This window comes from Triticum urartu, chromosome 3 (genome assembly GCF_003073215.2).
Source record: "Triticum urartu cultivar G1812 chromosome 3, Tu2.1, whole genome shotgun sequence".
In the NCBI taxonomy this organism is placed as follows: Eukaryota; Viridiplantae; Streptophyta; class Magnoliopsida; order Poales; family Poaceae; genus Triticum; species Triticum urartu.
In genome coordinates, this window is record NC_053024.1 from 65,007,981 (window position 1) to 65,025,544 (window position 17,564).

The window sequence follows — 17,564 nt, forward strand, 5'->3', positions numbered from 1 at the left end:
AGCCACAGTTTTCAAAGGGGGGAGTTGAGTTGCTGTCGATTCACCAGAAGAAGAAGGAGGTGTCACCTGATAATTTGAATCGGACGGATTAAGAGGCTGTCTGAAATAACCTGCCTTGGGGTAAGAATGGTCAGAAGTAGGAGAGACCTCAGACCGACGCTTCCGAACCGGAGTATCAGGTAAACCGGTAGAGGTGACCTGTTGGCCACTGTGCGGAGTTGTCCGGCGAGCCTCATGCTGTTGAGTCTTCAAAATAAATGTTGGATCCAAGTGAGCAAGAGGATGAGAAAAGCTTACTTTCCGGATTGTTTGGCGAGTTTTTTGTGTTGGCATAGAGTCTGAACTGGAGGAAAGGGTAATTACCTCTACGCCCTCAGCCTGACTAGCTTCGGCCTCCTCCTGAGGAAGATCATTGTTAACAAGATGCATAAAAAGAGAGCCAAGTGAGTCAAGTTCTACCTCAGCTTCTGGGTCATCAGTATCATCATCAAGTTCCATAGAAATCCGGTCAGCCATTTTCCACTTTGATGTCCGTTTTACGGCTTTGGTCTTTGGGCGAGTTGGTTTGGCCACTTTATCTCCAGTTGGTTTTGCCGCTTTCTCTATGGATTTTCGTTTCCAGAAAGGGTCATCACCCTATACATATAAATAAGAAGGGTTACAGCTTGTATAAGTCAAAGATATTAGAGATGAAGAGGAAGTGTAATGCTTACAGCAGGCGGTTTGTTCTTGGTGTAGAAGGGATTCAGACCGGTTTGACTACACACCAGTTCCGATTCATTCAGAATTTTCTTTACCCCTTCAGTAACTTCTTCCTCAGATAATTGGATGTTGCAGTGGTGTTGAGGATCGTCAACCTCACCGGTATATTCGCACATTAAACCGGGACGCCGGCTTAGCGGCAAGATACTCCAGGATATCCAACAGCGTATAAAATCCACACCTGTTAAACCGTTTGCCATAAAGGCCCGGAGCTTGGCGATTTGAGGAGCATATTTTGCCCTTTCTGAGGAGCTCAGGCGTTGTGGCATTGGGTGAGTATTGGATAATCTATGATCTCAGAAGCCGGGGAGGGGATTCTCATCTTCAGGCGAAGTGTCTTTGCAATAGAACCATGTTTGGTTCCATTCCTTTGGATGGCTATGGTGTTTGGCATGAGGAAATTCCACTTCTTTCTGCTTTTGAATCGAGACACCACCAAGCTCTGTATTCGGGCCATTCACAAACTCTGTGCACCGGTTTAAGTGAAAGAAATCCCGGAACAATTCTGTAGTTGGTTTTTCCTGTAAATAGGCTTCATAGAAGACTTGGAAATTGCATAAGTTGGAGACTGAATTGGGACCAATATCTTGTGGATGCAGTTGGAAGCTGGCAAGCACATCTCGATAAAATTTTGACCCTGGCGGTTTGAAACCACGGCCTATATGGTCAACAAAGATTACCACTTCGCCTTGTCTTGGGGTTGGAGGATTCTCAGTTCCTGGGGCTCGCCATTTGATCTCAGTTTTCTTAGGCAGAGAGCCGATGCTAACCATCTCATCCACTTGAGCCTCAGTAACCCGGGAACGAGCCCAGTTGCAGGCAGTGAATTGTTTGGCCATTGCAAAGCGAACAAACTGAAAATGAAAGGCCAGTTTATAAATAATGCATGATCATACACAAGAGACAAGGGAGTAAGAAATGTACTGATATAATAAATGGTACAACCCGGAGACTAGTATAATGAGAAACAAGGTAATGCTAGCGCAGGATTGATCAGACACTGTTAAACCGGAGCGTGATTATGAAGGTAACATGCTCTTCTGGTTTATCAGAGGGCTAATGGCATAGACTATTTATCCAATGTCAAATCACTTATATTGGTGCGAGGAGAAACATATCTCACAGTGATGTATAAAACTTTCGGATCTAGAGATAAGAAAGAAAAGCAAAAATAATTGGATCTTGAAGGGGTGCAGAACTGAAGCAATTTTTGAGAGACAGATCAGTTCTTTGCGCATAAAGATTTGTGATGATCATAGTAGGTAAGCTACGGTAAGAGACGTATCAAGCATGAAGTGTCCATCTATTAAAGGAAGAACATGGAAGAATAGCACTGATGAACTTCGGAAGAACTGTGAGGAATATCGAAACCCTAGAACAGATCTATGGTGAAAAAAGCAGAGAACTTACCGGAGTTAGTGAGGAAGCGGAAGGGAGCCGTAGTTCTATGGTGCGTTCAGGGCGATGCAGCGGCCGAGGTCGGAGCAGAAACGACGGTCGACGGTGGCGGCGGAGTTCCAGAGGCTGAGCGGCGTGAGGAAGACGATGCGAAGAGGCACGGGGGGAAACGGTGAAAATGACCCCTCGGTCCTATTTATAAGGCAAAGTGAGAAATGGCAAGTGCGGGAATTAAGGAGTCCAAAAAATGGATAAGTTAATAAAGGTGTCACGTCGATAACTGGATATATATTAAATGAAGGAAATCTCCGATATCAACGGATGGATGACGTCAGGACAGTTTATCATAATTTTGAAGTATGACGTCATGGCGGTTTACAAGATCATAAATGAAGACACGAGAGAAGATTTTTTCTAAAGTGTGGAAGATTGACATGAACAAGTTCAAACCAATCTGGGGCCTAATGTTGGGGATATTACTACTGCAGGTAAACTGGCCTTATGTAGCCGAGTTGACTCTTTGAAGATTAGAAGCCCATGAAGATGTAAAGATGCTAGCGCTTTACGGAGGACCTAAAGGCGAGTTATAGTATGTAAATGTAAACCGGCCTAGTCATGTAACTTGTATAGTAAGATAGAAAGAGAGAGGCTGAATCGGGTACGTTTATAAACCGGCTTCGGGACTCTGTAGCCCGGCGGGCGTCAACCTATGTATATAAAGGGACGACCCGGCCGCGGTTTAGGGACAGACAACAACAACTCGAAAGCCAGACAAAGCGGATTCGCTCCCTGGCCTTCGAAACCCTAGCAATACCAATCACAACTAGACGTAGGCTTTTACCTTCATCGAAGGGGCCGAACTAGTATAAACTCCTGTGTCCCCTTGTCCGGTTTAACCCCTTTAAGCTAGGGTCTTTTACATCTGTGTCCCTAACTCGAACCCACTACTCACATTTGCCCCTAATTCGAAAGCCTGCTCAAAAATGCCCCTCCGCCGTTACGTGCCCTTACAGAAATGCCCTTTTGCGCCGTTACCGTCCGGTCAAAGCCGGTCAAAGGGCATTGACCGGCCCCAAAAAAATAGCAAAAAAAATCTAAAAAATCTGAAAATTTGTGAGATCAAAGATACTCAGGTTCGCAAGGTGCGTGCAATTTTTCGTGCTGTTTGGGCATTCCAGGAGCTCGTGTCAAAGGAAAAACAGTAAATATGTAAGCCTGTGAACAGTAAATTCAAAAAAATAGCAAGAAAATTCAAAAAAAGATGAAATTTTTTGGCATCAAAGAGGCTATGGTCTAAAATCTGCGTGCCAATTTTTGTTGTGTTTGGACATTGGGGTGGCTTGTGGAGAAAAAAACAAAATCTGGCCCGGGAAAAAACTTGGGAAAAATGACTATTTTGTTTTTTCTTGTGAGAGCTCCTCGCAAGTCATTTGATCACAAAAACTTGCAAGCACCTTGTGCACCCAAGCCTCTTTGATGCCAAAAAATTTCATATTTTTTTGAATTTTCTTGCTATTTTATTTCAAATTTACTGTTCACAAGCGTGCATATTAACTGTTTTTCCTCGCCACGAGCTCCTGGAATGTCCAAATAGCACAAAAATTTGCACGCACCTTGCGCACATGAGTATCTTCGATCTCACAAAATTTTAGATTTTTTTAAATTTTTTTGCTATTTTTTTCAGGACGGTCAAAGTTGTTTGACCGGACGGTAACGGCGCAAAAGGGCATTTCTGTAAGGGCACGTAACGGCGGAGGGGCATTTTTGAGCAGGCTTTCGAATTAGGGGTATATCTGATTAGGTGGTTCGAGTTAGGGACAGAAATGCAAATGGCCCTTTAAGCTAACCCGTTGCGATGGCTCCACAACTAAGTCCTTTCATGAGGACATCTGCCGTGACAAATCCACGACACCCATCGTTTCAGAAAAATAATTGAACAATGACATGTGGGCCCTATATGGAGTTTGACCGGTCCATATCTAGTTTTATTTTTATTTTTATCAGTTGGGACCCACGTGTAAGTGAGAGATTGAGGGGCGAGAGAAAGTGTTTTTCCTTTTTCTTTTTTCTCTGAGTGGTTCCCACATGTCAGTGACACACAGAGGCAGGGGAAAATTTTCCAAAAAACGTTTGGTAGACGGTCAAAGGCCTTTGACCTAATGGAAACGGCACGGAAGGGCATTTCTATAAGGTCACCTAACGGCGGAGGGGTAAATTTGAGTAGGCTTCGAAACTAGGGGCAAATCTGAGTAGGTGGTTCGAGTTAGGGACAGAAATGCAAATGGCCCATTCTTTTATGTATGATTGGTTATCTTTGTAAGTCTCTTCGAATTATCCGTTAGGTTTGGCCAACTGGATTGGTAGTTCTGCCATGGGAGAAGTGCTTAGATTTGGGTTTGATATTGCGGTGTCCTTTCCCAGTGACAGAAGGGGAAGCAAGGCACGTATTGTATCGTTGCCATCGAGGATAACAAGATGGGGTTTATTTCATATTGCATGAATTTATCTCTCTACATCATGTCATCTTGCTTAAGGCATTACTCTGTTTTTAACTTAATACTCTAGATGCATGCTGGATAGCGGTCGATGAGTGGAGTAATAGTAGTAGATGCAGAATCATTTCGGTCTACTTGTTACGGACGTGATGCCTATATACATGATCATGCCTAGATATTCTCATAACTATGCTCAATTCTGTCAATTGCTCAACATTAATTTGTTCACCCACCGTATAATACTTATGCTCTTGAGAGAAGCCACTAGTGAAACCTATGGCCCCCGGGTCTATACTCATCATATCAATCTCCATCACTTTAATCTTGCTTTGCTTTTTACTTTGCCTTTACTTTTTACTTTGCATCTTTATACCAAAAATACCAAAAAATATTATATCTATCAGATCTCACTCTCGTAAGTGACCGTGAAGGGATTGACAACCCCTAATCGCGTTGGTTGCGAGTAGCTATCATTTTGTGCAGGTACGAGGGACTTGAGCGTGGCCTCCTACTAGATTAATACCTTGGTTCTAAAAAACTGAGGGAAATACTTACGCTACTCTGCTGCATCATCCCTTCCTCTTCGGGGAAAACCAACACAAGCTCAAGACGTAGCAGTTACCGTCTCCGTGCCCTTTGACTTAGCCTTTTTCTTGGACCAACTTGAACTTAGCTAATTTCTGCATCATCAACACTTGATGTGTGCCTTTCTTAATATCCTGCTCTGCCACTTTGAGTATCCCATGCAATTCAGTGAGCTTCTTATCCATGCCATGCATATGATAGTTCAAGATGAACGTCCCATAGCTAGGAGGAAGAGAACCCAGAACTGCATCAGTAGCCAGCTCATCCAAGAGCAGGAAGCCCAACCGATCCAAAGATTGCACATATCCGATCATCTTGGTCACATGTGGGCTCAGTGGATCACCTTCCTTCAGCTTACAATCCATCAAGGATCGCCAGACATTGAACCTTCCGGTCCTAGCCTGTGTCTGAAACATGCTCTTGAGACTCTCGATCATATCGTAAGCCTCAACATTTTCGAAATGCTGTTGCAAATCGGGCTCCATACAAGCCAGCATTAGACAGATGATCTCCGTTGATTCATCAACGAGTTTCTGGTAGGCATTCTTAGTTGTGGCACTAGCATTATCGGCAGGTTCCTCTGGAAGTGGATCCTCTAGAACATGTTCCTTTTTATCATGCTTGAGAACAATTCTCAGATTTCTATACCAGGTGGTAAAGTTTGTTCCATTCAGTTTATCCTTTTCCAGAATTGATTTCAATGCAAAGTTGGGTTGAGCAGGTGATGCCATTGATCTACAATAGAAAATATGCAATCACTAAGCAATGTGTTTATGTAGAGTTATTCAAGCCCTAAATATAAATACTCCCACTGAAGTTGTGTAACGCCCTCGATGCGGCTATATCTCCCATGTGTCGAAGCACGACTTAGAGGCATAACCGCATTGAAAGCAATGTCGCAAGTGAGGTAATATTCACACAACCCATGTAATACAAAAGGGAAAAAGATACATAGTTGGCTTACAATCACCACTTCACACAATTACATGAATATAACATTACATCATCCAGATACACTCAAGGTCCGACTACGGAACCAAAATAAAAGAAGACTACCCCAAAAGCTACACAGATCCCCGATCGACCCCAACTGGGCTCCACTACTGATCAACTAGAACAAAACAACACAAAGGACAAGATCTTCATCGAGCTCCTCCTTGAGCTTGGTTGCGTCACCTGCACGGTTCAATGGCACCTGCAAGCTGGTTTTGGAAGTATCTGTGAGTCACGGGGACTCAGCAATCTCAAACCCTCGCGATCAAGACTATTTAAGCTTATAGGTAGGATAAAAGGTATGAGGTGGAGCTGCAACGAGCGACTAGCATATATGGTGGCTAACATACGCAAATGAGAGCAAGAAGAGAAGGCAAAGCACGGTCGAGAAACTATGATCAAGAAGTGATCCTAGAACAACCTACGTCAAGCATAACTCCAACACCGTGTTCACTTCCCGGACCTTGCCGAGAAGAGACCATCACGGTAACACACACGGTTGATGCATTTTTAATTAATATAAACTTTAGGTTTTCTACAACCGGACATTAACAAATTCCCATCTGCCCATAACCGCGGGCACGGCTTTCGAAAGTTCAAATCCCTGCAGGGGTGTCCCAACTTAGCCCATCACAAGCTCTCACGGTCAACGAAGGATATTCCTTCTCCCAAGACAATCCGATCAGACTCGGCATCCCGGTTACAAGACATCATCGACAATGGTAAAACAAGTCCAGCAAAGCCACCTGGATGTGCCGAAAAATCCCGATAGGAGCTGCACATATCTCATTCTTAGGGCACACCAAATAGGTCAAGCTACGAGTAAAACCAGCCCTCGAGTTGCCCCGAGGTGGCCCCGCAGGCTGCCCATTTCGGACCAACACTTAGAGAAGCACTGGCCGGGGGGGGGGGGGTTAAAATAAAGATGACCCTTGAGTCCGCGAAACCCAAGGGAAAAGGCTAGGTTGTTAGTGCAAATGGTAAAACCAAGGTTGGGCCTTGCTGGAGGAGTTTTATTCAAAGCGAACTGTCAAGGGGTTCCCATTATAACCCAACCGTGTAAGGAACGCAAAATCCGGGAACATAACACCGATATGACGGAAACTAGGGCAGAAGAGTGGAACAAAACACCAGGCATAAGGCTGAGCCTTCCACCCTTTACCAAGTATATAGATGCATTAATTAAATAAGAGATATTGTGATATCCCAACAAAATATCCATGTTCCAACAAGGAACAAACTCCAGTCTTCACCTGCAACTAACAACGCTATAAGAGGGGCTGAGCAAAGCGGTAACATAGCCAAACAACGGTTTGCTAGGACAAGGTGGGTTAGGGGATTGGCTTAACAATATGGGAGGCGTGATAAGCAAGTGGTAGGTATCGCAGCATAGGCATAGCAAAAAAGCGAGCATCTAGCAAGCAAAGATAGAAGTGATTTCGAGGGTATGGTCATCTTGCCTGAAATCCTGCAAGGAAGAAGAACGAGTCGATGAAGAAGACAAACGGACGTAGTCGAATGGGTCCTCACAAACGCACGTTATCGGAACCAACTCGAAGAAGCAACACCGGAAAGAAGCACACAACATAGTAAACAACCAACACATGAACATGGCATTATATGCGGGATGCGGTATGTGATGCATATGCTGATTTGGAAAGGAATGATTGAACCTGGCCTCAACATGGAAATCCAAGAGTACCACTGGAAAGGTGAGTTGATTTCGGTCGAAATCGATATAAAGATCACCGTAATCGGATGCACGGTTTCGAAATGACAAGCAAAACAAATATGGCACTGGTCTGTGATAAACAGCAAGTATCCTTCTAAATGCATCAAGATAAGTAAGCTACCGCACTCAAACATGGCATCAAAATATATGGCAGGGATCCACTCATAATTCTTGACAAAAGATGAACACTGAGCTACGGCTTATTCACTCATTAACAGGTTTAAACAAGCATGACAAAAGTGCAAATGATAACAGGTTACAGACTTAGAGAAAATAACACAAGTCAGGAATTTATCATCAGGAAGCAAACTTTAGAGCATGAAAACTACATGCTACAGGAACATATCATGGCAAAAGTCCCTTAGTGACCATAAGCCAAAAGGGATCAGAAAATACAATTGCAAGCATGTGAACATAGCAAAAACATAAACAGATTCAGACTTAGTGAAAAACTGGAGCATGCAAAACAGATTAACAAGTAGGCATGTTTACGAGCTCGATGCACTCACTACGAGGCACTGCATGACAAACTAAGCATACACCCATCAAGAAGACATGGCATATAAGCTAGACATGGCAAGAAGAATATCATAGCATGCACTGATCAACAACAACAAGCTTGGCAAAATTGCAAAATATGTTAACAATCTGCCAGGAACATTTTATAGCAAAAGTAGAGCTCGATTGACCCAAGCTAGGGTGCTCCATAAATGCAAACAAAGACATGGATGGATAGAGCACCACAATATCTACAAAACATCCTTACTGATCATCCTCAAAAGAGGCACGAATCACTAGGAAACAACATGAACATATGACATAAAAACAATATCAGGACAAGGACTTAGTGAAATTCCAAGTCCCTGAAAACAGCATGATTGAGTAAGCTACTTTGCATGTTTGTGCTAGTCACCACAAAGATCACAAAAATACATGGCATACACCCCTGTAAAGATGGCATGGAATTCTACAAAACACATGTAGAGCTCAGGATCATAGCATGCACATATTAATCATGGCAAAAATGACAAAAGATCATTTGCTGAAATAGATCTGAAATAATCCTCACATAGCCCTCTTCCAACAGCATTTCGGGCATCAAGATGAGCTCAAATGAAAATGATGCAATGAGATGAAATGATGTACTCGTTGAGACGAACAATTTGATATGCTACACGCACGAATCGGAGCTACGACGAGGAAGTTATGGCATGTCAAAGTATGCAAATAATTACTGAGACTGGGCAAAAAGTCAACCCAAGAATTAGGGTTTCCAGATCCAGATTGGGATCGCACGGAAACCAAGGTCGCCGGAGACTTCGCCGGAGAGGGTCGAGGACGGCGGCCGACGAGGTGGTTCGCCGGATCCGGGGCAAGGACGCGCTGCGGGGGGTGGCGCCGGTCGCCGGAGCGGCGCGACGGTGCAAAGCACGGCTCGGCGGGGCAGAGGAAGTGGCGGCGCGGGTCGCCGATGAGCAGCAGCACGGGGTGCCGACGGGCGGCGCGGTATGGCGAGGAGAGCGGGAGGCGAGGCACCGGTCGACGGTTGGCGGCGGCGAACGGGGCGGCCGAGGAGCCGAGGCGGAGGGGCGCGCGAGCGGATCCGGGCCCGGGCGGGCCTGCCTCGGGCCCCACGGGCCGCGGCGGGGAGGGAAGAGAGGCGCGGTGAGGTGGCGCGAAGAGGGAAGCGAGGCGGCGGTGAGGCTGACGTGGCGCGACGTGATTGGCCGGGGTAAGGTGGCCGGCGGACATGTCCGGCGGCGGAGTGGACATGTCCAGTGCGCGGAGGAGGAAGATCTAGGGTTTCGTCCGCGAATTTTGACGGGGTGCACATATATATAGGTAGAGGGAGTTAGGAGAGTCCAAATGAGGTGCGTTTTTCGGCCATGCGATCGTGATCGAACGACCGAGATGATGGAGGGGTTTTTGGTGGGTTTTGGGCCACTTTGGAAGGGTGTTGGGCTGCAACACACACGAGGCCTTTTCGGTCCCTCGGTTAACCGTTGGAGTATCAACCGAAGTCCAAATGGAACGAAACTTGCAGGCGGTCTACTGGTAGTAAACCAAGGCCGCATGGCAAGTCTCGGTCCAATCCGAGAACGTTTAACACCCGCACACGAAAAAAGGTAGAAAGGGACACCGGGTGACATAGGAGCGCCGATTTGCAAAACGGACAATGGGGAAAATACTCGGATGCATGAGACGAACATGTATGCAAATGAAATGCACATGATGAAATGATATGCAATGCATGACACGCAAGCAATGACAAGGCAACAACAGCGAATAACTGGAGGACACCTGGCACATCGGTCTCGGGGCATTAGAAGTTGGCATCCCTCCGCAAACTCTCAGTGATTCAGGATTCGACTAGCACATGCGACTAGTGAGCTTTGGATCGGTTGGGCTTCCTGCTTGATAGCATTCTTTGCGACAAGGCCCAAAACCGTTTTGATAGCCTTGTCAAGTCAACCTGACGCGGTGCATGTCTGTGTCCAACACGAACCCTTCAATTCAAGGACATCTAGCAACACCCCAATTTTATGAGCCCACTACTAACGTACTTGACGTTTGACGGTGCAACATCGGGGATGGCAAATTGCTGGATATTAATGAGGGGTCTTTCTACCATTCTAACATGCATATAAAACAAGCAGCATAGCAATCACAAATAAACATATATTGTGAAATAGTATGGCTCCTTCATGGATGTTCTTCCAGGTCAGCTCCGACTCCGATGACCATCTAGGAACTCCATCTTGTTTGTCATGCCGGGACGCCAAGCCACCAACCCGATCTCTATTATCCAACTACTACAACTAGTAATGAATTTTACATAGAGTCACAAGTCGACACGCATGTCGTTATACAATATAATGACAGCGCTTTGGCTCCTGCCGGCTAACAAACATGACGCATGACATCTATAATTTACACACATGCATCACATACACATGAGCCATACTATTCACATCAAACCTGCAAAACAAAGGTACGCATAGAATCGCATTCTACCGGTTTGAGTGACCGTGTACGAAACACAAGGCGCTACGCACACGGCGGTCCCGCTAGCCGGTTAGCGGACGGGGATCGAAGCGGCAGCGCCCTTCGTGGGTGCGGGCAGCGCCCGATGAGGGAGTCCTGGATTAAGGGGTCCTCGGGCGTCCGGGCTATGTGACGTGGGCCGGACTATTGGGCCATGGAGATACAAGACAGAAGATGTAACGCCCGGATAATCAAGCTATAGTAACCTCTGCTAATGATGCCTCGTCACCACTCTTACTGTTGTAAACCTCGCGATGATTCAATCCCATTCGAATTCAAATTTCAAAATCAAAGCAAACAATAAAAGTTTTTCAAAATTTAAAACAAAAGTGTTCGGGAGATGCCATATTTTACATAGGTCAATATGGTGTAATAAACACAATTTTATAAACTGCCTAAGTATTTTAAAATAAATAAAGATAGAAAAGGAAAAGAAAACACAAAAACAGAAAGGAAAACTAACCAAAAAAAAGAGGTAAAAGGAGACCCCCCCCACTGGACCCCTTGGCCCAACTGGGCCGTGGCCCCGCCGGCCATCCCCCGGCCCATAGGCCACCCCACCCCCCTGCCCCGAAACCCTAACGCCCCCACTCCCCACGACCGCAACCACCTCCCCACTCCCTCGTCTCTCTCTCTCATCCAATACAGATCGAATCGGGCCATCCCCGTCGCCCCGCCGCCGTTCACCATCGCCACCGCCGCCCAGCGCCCTCCTCCTCAACCCTCCTTCCCAGCGCCCCCCCCACGCTCGGCTGGTTCTGGATCAGGGAGGGGGCCGATCCCGCGTCGCCCTGCACCCCCGATGCCGTCGCCCGTCGCCGCGACGACCTCGCGTCCACGTCTTCCTCCCCGAGCCCCCACTGCCCGTGCCCTACTCCTCTCCTGTGAGCTCCCCCTCCCTCCTAACTCTGTCGTGGCCGCGCCCTCTCCTCTCGTGCACGCGCGCACGCGCCTGGCGCCGCCCGCTGCAGCCAGCCACTACACCGCCCGTCCCTACTGCTGCTGGTCGCGCCTGCTCCTGCCCACGTGCGCCCCGGCCAGCCGCCGCTGCCTGCGCCGTCCGCTTCGCCTGGCCGTCGCCCCGTGCACGGCCTCGCCTCGCCTCCCCTGCTGACCGGCTGCTACCCTCGTCCGCTGCTGCCCACGGACCTCCGCCGCGGCCCCGCGCTCTCTTGCACCCGCCCGCGCCGGCCACTGCTCGCATGGCCTCGCCCCCTCGCCCCGCATCGCCATCTCCGGCCTCCCCGTGACGCCCAGGCAGTCCCCTCGCGCCGGCTGGCCATGGCCGCGCTCGTGGCCTCTTCCCCTGTCGCGTGGTCGGCGCGGCCCCGCCGCTCGCCGGAGCTGGCCGGCCCTTCCCATACGGGCGACCCGGTGGCCTCCGCCTGCGCCCCGGGTTCCCATACGGGTGCCCGCACGCTCACGGGGCTTCGCCCCAGCAACCGCGCCCGCTAGCGCCCGAACCCGCTAGGGCCCCTGGGGCCTATGACAAGGGGGCCCCACCCCCAGAACGTATTTAAAAAAAAAGAGTAAAAAGTAAAAGTAAAAATAGTTAATTAATTAATTAAAGAAATAATTAATTTAATTAATTATGATTAGTTAAATTAAACGATTAATTAAACTAATTACACATTAGTTATCTAATTAACCAGATCTGTTAATTAGTTAACTATAGTAGTCAATGACAGTGGGGCCCACCCCTAATTAATTATGATTAGATTAATTAAACCGTTTAATTAAAATGTGTCACTGACCAGTGGGACCCACTGGTCAGGTTGACCAGTCAACTCTGTTGACTGCTGACGTCAGCATGACATCATGCTGATGTCATTAATTCATTTTCGAAATAATTTTAATAGTTAATTAAATTCCAGAAATTAATAAAATCTTTAGAAAATCATATCTTTTAATCCGTAACTCGGATTAAATTATTTTCAACATGAAAGTTGCTCAGAACGACGAGACGAACCCGGATACGCAGCCCGTTCGTCCGCCACGCATCCCTAGCATAGCGAACACGCAACTTTCCCCCTCTGTTTCATCTGTCCGAAAACGCGAAACACCGGGGATACTTTCCCGGATGTTTCCCCCCTTCACCGGTATCACCTCATACCGCGATAGGGCACCCCTAGCACCGCTACTAGTCATGTCATACATCGCTATGCATCTGTTTGCTTAAATATTTATTGTTTCTCCCCCCCTCTTCTCTCGCTAGACACCGAGACCGACGCCGCTGCTACCCAGTACGACTACGGAGTTGACGACCCCTCTCTCTTGCCAGAGCAACCAGGCAAGCCCCCCCTTTGATCACCAGATATCGCCTGCTCTTCTCTATACTGCTTGCATTAGAGTAGTGTAGCATGTTACTGCTTCCCGTTAATCCTATCCTGATGCATAGCCTATCCTTGCTACTATTGTTGTTACCTTTACCTGCAATCCTAATGCTTAGTATAGGATGCTAGTTTATCATCAGTGGCCCTACATCCTTGTCCGTCTGCCATGCTATACTATCGGGCCGTGATCACTCGGGAGGTGATCACGGGTATATACTATATACTTTATACATGTTACATGTGGTGACCAAAGACGGGTCGGCTTGAGGAGCACCCGCGAGTGGAGTTTTGAGGCGGAGCGGCAGGGCAGGTTCCGACCACCTAGGAGAGAGGTGGGCCTGGCCCTGGTCGACGTTCGCGGATACTTAACACGCTTAACGAGATCTGGGTATTTGATCTGAGTCTGGCCATTTGGTCTATACGCACTAACCATCTACGCGGGAGTAGTTATGGGTATCCCGGCGTCGTGGTATCAGCCGAAGCCTTCGTGACGTCAGCGACTGAGTGGCGCGCGCCGGATTGGACTGGAAGGCCACTAGGCTAGGTCTGCTTTCGGCCGCGTTCGCAACGTGCAGGTGTGCTAAGGGCGATGGGCCCAGACCCCTGGGCGCTTAGGTTTAGACCGGCGTGCTGACCTCTCTGTTGGTCTAGGTGGGGCTGCGACGTGTTGATCTTCCGAGGCCGGGCATGACCCAGGAAAGTGTGTCCGGCCAAATGGGATCGAGCGTGTTGGGGTATGTGGTGCACCCCTGCAGGGAAGTTAATCTATTCGAATAGCCGTGATCTTCGGTAACAGGATGACTTGGAGTTGTATCTTGACCTTATGACAACTAGAACCGGATACTTAATAAAACACACCCTTCCAAGTGCCAGATACAACCGGTGGTCGCTCTCTCACAGGGCGACGAGGGGAGGATCATCGGCTAGGATTATGCTATGCGATGCGGCTTGGAGGACTTTAGTCTACTCTCTTCTACATGATGCAAGACGGAGGCTGCCAGAAGCGTAGTCTTCGAAAGGATTAGCTATCCCCCTCTTATTCTGGCTTTCTGTAGTTCAATCCACCGATATGGCCCTTTACACATTTACCCATGCATATGTAGTGTAGCTTCTTGCTTGCGAGTACTTTGGATGAGTACTCACGGTTGCTTTCTCCTTCTTTCCCTCTATCCCTTCTACCTGGTTGTCGCAACCAGATGTTGGAGCCCAGGAGCCAGACGCCACCGTCGACGACGACCCCTACTACACCGGAGGTGCCTACTACTACGTGATGCCCGCTGACGACGACCAGGAGTAGTTAGGAGGATCCCAGGCAGGAGGTCTGCGCCTCTTTCGATCTGTATCCCAGTTTGTGCTAGCCTTCTTAAGGCAAACTTGTTTAACTTATGTCTGTACTCAGATATTGTTGCTTCCGCTGACTCGTCTATGATCGAGCTCTTGTATTCGAGCCCTCGAGGCCCCTGGCTTGTAATATGATGCTTGTATGACTTATTTTATTTGTAGAGTTGTGTTGTGATATCTTCCCGTGAGTCCCTGATCTTGATCGTACACGTTTGCGTGTATGATTAGTGTACGATTAAATCGGGGGCGTCACAGAAGACTTCCTCCCATGTCCGGATGGGACTCTCCTTGGCATGGAAGGCAAGCTTAGAGTGCGGATGTGAATATTCCTTTCTCTGTAAACCGACTCTGTACAACCCTAGCCCTCGCCGGTATCTATATAAACCGGAGGGTTTAGTCCGTAGAGGTAATCGTAATCATACATGCTAGACAATTAGGGTTTAGCCATTACGATCTCGTGGTAGATCAACTCTTGTAACCCCGATACTCATCAAAGTCAATCAAGCAGGACGTAGGGTATTACCTCCATTAAGAGGGCCCGAACCTTGGTAAAACATCATGTCCCTTGTCTCATGTTACCACCGATCCTTAGACGCACAGTTCGGGACCCCCTACCCGAGATCTGCTGGTTTTGGCACTGACATTGGTGCTTTCATTGAGAGTTCCGCTGTGTTGTCGCCAGAAGGATCGATGGCTCCATTAGTCATCTACAACAAAGCGACCCTGAGGCAGGTCTTTCTCCCCCGCCAGATCTTTGTGTTCGGCGGCTTCACACTACAGGCCAACTCGCTTGGCCATCTAGAGCATATCGACAGCTACGCCCAGGCCACCAGATTAGTTTTGGAAATCTGGATTATGACGCTGATATCCGAGGAGACTTGATCTTCCAAGGGTTCGCGACCCCAACCTCCGCTCTTGCCTCAAATCCGGAGCACGTTTCCAAGTTCAGAGACGGGATTCCCGAGCCCGCCAGACTCTCTGTGGCTATTAAGCCTAGTACGGGAGAGCCGGAGGAAGAAGTATCATCGGCAATCATCATGAAGCCGGACTCCTCTCCGAACACTGGCCCCGAACCCTCGGAGTCATCATCGTGTGAGCTCGGCCAAAGAGTTTTCTTCTCGCCGCACTCCACGAACTTTCTTCTCCCTAACCGAACCTCGCCTTTAAGCGAGGCTCTGGACTTAATGCGATGCCTCGTCATTATAGAGGAGCAATGTCCGAACTACGCCCAGCCCAGACTAGGGGCTAGGAGCGGGGAATTTTACGTCCCACCCACCACCCACTTCATAGCCACTGTCGAGGACTTAACCGACATGCTCGATTACGGCTCTGAAGACATCGACGGTATGGACGATGATGCCGGAGAAGAGCAGGCCCAAAACACACCGTTTACCGGACGATGGATGGCCACCTCTTCGTATGACGTGTATATGGTGGATACACCCAAAGAGGATAACGGCGATAACGAGAAAAATCCAGTTGATGATATACCTCCTGAGACTCAACCAAAGTGCCGGCATCAGCGGCGCCGCTCTAAATCACGCCATGGAAAAGACAACAATACTGGCACCAGAGAGAACAACACTCAGGACGACGCCGAAGACCAAGAAGACCCTGTCGAGCCAACCCCCGAACAGGACGATCAGGAAGATGGGCAAATTAGCCCTGATGACCATGCTATAAACGAAGACTCGGAGGATAGTAATTATCTTCCACCCTCCGAGGAGGAGGTGAGCCTTGACGACGAAGACTTTATCATGCCCGAGGAACCCCTTGAGCAGGAACGCTTTAGGTGCAAGCTAATAGCCACCTTAAGGAGCCTGAAAAAGAAGCAGCAGCAGCTTCAAGCTGACCAAGATCTGCTCAACGATAGGTGGACTAACGTCCAGGCAGCAGAGGAATACGGCCACGAGCGTCCAACCAAGAGTTACCCGAAGCGTAAGCTGCTACCGCAATTCGACGACGAGGCGCTGGTGCCTGTACCATCGGCGTGTAATGCAACCGACCGACCACCACGTGGCCATGACAAAACGGCAGCTCAAGCCGAATACCAGCCCGTACTACCTCGCCATAAAGGTAGAGACACAATAGCTCAGAAATATATTTATGGCCTGCGGCAGGATTTGGAAAACAAAGCGGGCCAGACCAGATTGATCTATGGATCGCGCGGGCGTGCTCCGACGTGCAAAGACGACTATCTAGCCGGGCACGACAACCATAACCATGCCCGGGCCGAAAACCGCATATGGACTCCATCCGAGCTATGTCGCGACGTGGCCCGCTATAGAGGCGCCGCACACCCCCTCTGCTTCACTGACGAAGTAATGGAACATGAATTCCCATAAGGGTTTAAACCTGTGAATATTGAATCATATGATGGAACAACGGATCCCGCAGTATGGATTGAGGACTTTCTCCTCCATATTCCTATGGCCCGCGGTGATGATCTTCACGCCATCAAATACCTCCCGATAAAACTCAAGGGACTAGCTCGGCACTGGTTAAACATCATGCTAGAAAACTCCATTGGTAGCTGGGAGGACCTGGAAGATGCCTTCCGTGAAAACTTCCAGGGTACATACGTCTGACCTCCGGACGCCGATGACTTAAGTCACATAGTTCAACAGCCCGGAGAGTCAGCCAGGAAATTCTGGACTAGGTTCCTAATTAAAAAGAACCAGATCGTCGAATGTCTGGATGCCGAAGCCCTAGCGGCCTTTAAGCATAGTTCGTGACGAATGGCTCGCCCGGCACCTTGGCCAAGAAAAACCGAAGTCCACGGCACGACTTAGAGGCACAGCCGCATGGTAGTTTTTGTTGCAAGAGGGGTAATCTTCACACAATCCCATGTACTGAATAAGAAAGGGATAAAGAGTTGGC